General features: G+C 43.1%; 1 pseudogene across 1 annotated transcript; it reads left to right on the forward strand.

Annotated features, from left to right (window-relative positions):
• Positions 1–638: 638 nt before the first annotated feature.
• LOC308614462 (large ribosomal subunit protein uL23-like) lies at positions 639–1,236 on the forward strand (annotated as a pseudogene). The gene has a single exon. The product of its transcript is annotated as a large ribosomal subunit protein uL23-like (transcript).
• Positions 1,237–3,703: the final 2,467 nt, after the last annotated feature.

Raw genomic sequence — 3,703 nt, forward strand, 5'->3', positions numbered from 1 at the left:
AGTGTTGATTCCAGAGAGTTCATTAAAACAAAACTGGTTAATGCTCATATACTAGTATAACCAACTCTGGGCGCATATATCTTAACATTCTTCTTCCATTATGTATCCACTTTATAAATGTTTATTGATATTCAGGACAGTGCCAGGCACTATTCTAGGCCCTAAAGAAGCACAGCTCACTGAAAAGGAAGAAACTGGTATGTAAACAGGATGAAGAGGCAGGATGGAGAAGGAGGGATGTTAAGGAGTAAATCGCTTTACCTTCTCTCTACTCCATCCCCTCAAAATCACTGTCCCTCCATTCCCACTTAGCTGAAAAATGGCTTTAAATATCTTAGGATTGGCATGGCTATCACAGAAATCCCCATGGTAATACCACCTACTACATTAACAGTATATATATATATATATATATATATATATATATATACACCTTATATACTTTCCGGGGCTAATGAGATGATGCAATTGGTCCATTCAGAGAAAGCTGTGGCAATGGGAATTGGTATAATTCTCTTAAAAAGCAATTTGACAGTACTTCCAAAGAGCCTTAATAGAGATATGACTCTCTTTTGACTCATCAGTACCACTCCTAGAAACTTTTCCTTAAGAAAAAGTCCTCCCTCCTTTTCACAAAGATGACACCGAAGGCAAAGAAGGAAGCCCCTGCCCCTCCCAAAGCCGAAGCCAAAGCAAAGGCTTTGAAGACCAAGAAAGTAGAGTTGAAATGTGTCCACGGCCAGAAAAAAAAAAAAAGATTTGGCTGTCACCCACCTTGCCACAGCCCAAAGCACTGAGGCTCAGGAGGCAGCCCAAATACCCTGCAAAGAGCACCCCTAGGATAAACAAGCTTGACCGCTAGGCCATCATCAAGTTCCCCCTCACCACCAAGTCAGCCATGAAGAAGACAGAAGACAGCACACTTGTGTTCCTTGTGGATGGCAAGGCCAATAAGTATCAAATTAAACAGGCTATGAAGAAGCTCTATGACATTGACGTGGCCAAGGTCAACAACTTGACCAGGCTTGATGGAAAAAAGAAGGCATATGTTTGCCTGGCTCCTGACTATGATGCTTTTGTTGCCAACAAAATTGGGATCACCTAAACTGAGTCCAGCTGGCTAATTCTAAATACAAAAGTTTTCACTAAAAAAAAAAAAAGAAGAAGAAGAAGAGAGAAAGAAAGAGAGAAAGAGAGAAAGAAAGAAAGAAAGAAAGTTCTACCCAAAAGAGAATGGCCACATGCCTAATATTTACTACAACCTTATTTGTGATAGTGAAAGTTTGAAACATATGAATAAGTAACTTATGGCATGCAACATTGTATAACTTACCACTGAGTATGTAACAGAAAACATTTGATTACATATTAAATGAAAAAAGATATAATTTGCTCAACTATACTGAGAACCACTGAATTATATACTTTTAAAGGGTGAACTTTGGGGAATTCCCTGGTGGTCCAGTGGTTAGGACTCTGCGCTTTCACTGCCTAGGGCCTGAGTTCAATCCCTGGTCAGATCCCCGTGTGGCCAAAAAAATATTAAAAAATAAAAGGGTGAACCTTGTGAATCATATCAATTTCTTTTAAAAAGATAAAATTCTCCATTTTTACTTTTGTGTCAGCCAAGATCAGCAGAAAACAGATGGCCTGCTCAATGTGTGTAACTGAAGAAAGTTAATGAAGGGACAGTGTATAAAGATGCTGGCAGGGTTGAGGGAAACCAACAAGGGATAATGAAATACCCCAGGGCTAATGCTGAGAAGCCATTATCAACCATAGGCCTGAAGGGGCAAAGAGATGGAACCAGTGCTCAGTTAGAGCAACAGCTGAAGGAGAGGGAGGGCCAATAGGAACTTTGAGGAATACAGCGCTCTCTCGCGCTCTCTCTCTCTCTCTCTCTCTCTTCCTGTGGTACCTCCCACTGGCTGAACCCAAGAGGAAGCCTAAGGGCAAGTGACCCCAGATGACACTGCCCTTCAAGGTCAGCCTCTAGAGAAGGATGGAGAGGAGTGGATCTGGAAGCAGATTATCTAGCAGGTATGTGATCATATAGCAATGTGAGAACCATCTAAACATATGGCCGAGGAACCTGGCCTTAAGGGAACCCGGAAAATCAGTGTTTGTAGGGATAAAAAGTGGAGGTAGTTAGAGAACGGGTAGGATGGGAGAGGGGGCAGGAAAGATTTAACTCAGGCTGAGACAAGGATGAGAGCCAGACTCAGGAATGATTTATTGTTTGGTCAAATACTGAGCTAGAGTCTGAGCTCTGGAAGAGATTAATAGGAGATACAGAGCTAAATCAGAGTGTAGCATTAGAAATTCTTCCCCTATTGGCTATTACCCTGTATGTCTCCTTCCCAGCTAAACTTCATGCCTTCAACAAGCAATTGTTTAGTACCTATTATGTGCCAGGAACTGTTAGGCCTTGGGGATTGAGGAAGGAACAAAATTAACTTAGTTTACATCCTGGTCGGGGGAAAGAGACAACAGATAAGTAAATATAAGTCAAGGGTGTTAGGTGCTATAAAGAAAAGCACAGGAGAAAATGGAAATAAAATTCTGCCCATTCTACCTCTTAAAAAAAAGCCCATACATGCCTACAAACAGCAGAGCTCCTGAGTAAATCAGGACTTTGATATCTCTCACCTGGCCTAAGATCAGACTATCCTAACTGATCTTCCTGCCTGCAGCACACTCCAACCAGTCCTCCACTCTGCTGTGAGGATCTTTCTGAAACAAATCTTGTCGGTACCCTGCTTTAAAAAGTACACTTCAGGAACTTCCCTAGTTGTCCAGTGGTTAAGAATCGCCTTCCAAGGCAAGGTAGGGGACACAGGTTCGATCCCTGGTCAGGGAACTAAGAACCCACATGCTGCGGGGCAACTAAGCCCAAGCCCACGCACCTCAGCTGTAGAGCCCATGCACTCTGGAGCCTGTGTACCACAACTAGAAAGAAGCCCGAGCTCCACAACTAGAGAGAGAAGCCTGCACTCTGCAACTAAGACCTGACACAGCCAAAAATAAAATAAATTAATTAAATTAAATTAAAATAAAGCATGTTAACGTTAAAAAATTGGGGCTTCCCTGGTGGCGCAGTGGTTGAGAGTCCGCCTGCCAATACAGGGGACACGGGTTCGTGCCCCGGTCCGGGAAGATCCCAAATGCCCTGGAGCGGCTAGGCCCCTGAGCCATGGCCACTGAGCCTGCACATCCGGAGCCTGTGCTCCGCAACGGGAGAGGCCACAACAGTGAGAGGCCCGTGTACCACAAAAAAAAAAAAAAAAAAAAAAAAAATTGTTTATACTGAGCTTGCACTCTAGATCCCGCTAGCCACAACTACTGAGCCTGTGTGCCACAACTACTGAAGCCCGTGCGCCTAGAGCCCGTGCTCCGCAACAAGAGAAGCCACCACAGTGAGAAGCCCATGCACCACAACGAAGAGTAGCCCCTGCTCCCTGCAACTAGAGAAAGCCAGCACGCAGCAACAAAGACCCAATGCAGCCAAAAATAAATAAATAAATTTATTTTTAAAAAGATTGTTTAAATAATAAATAAAAAGTACCCTCCAATGCTCTTATTTGCTTACCATGTGGAATAAGGCCTAACCTCCTTACCATGGACCTTATCTTCTGGATCCATCACTTGTATGTACCTCTTTCATTCTCCTTTTCTATCAACCCTAATTGTCTGTAGTCTATTG

Source organism: Mesoplodon bidens, assembly GCF_964165515.1.
Source record: "Mesoplodon bidens genome assembly, chromosome: 3".
In the NCBI taxonomy this organism is placed as follows: Eukaryota; Metazoa; Chordata; class Mammalia; order Artiodactyla; family Ziphiidae; genus Mesoplodon; species Mesoplodon bidens.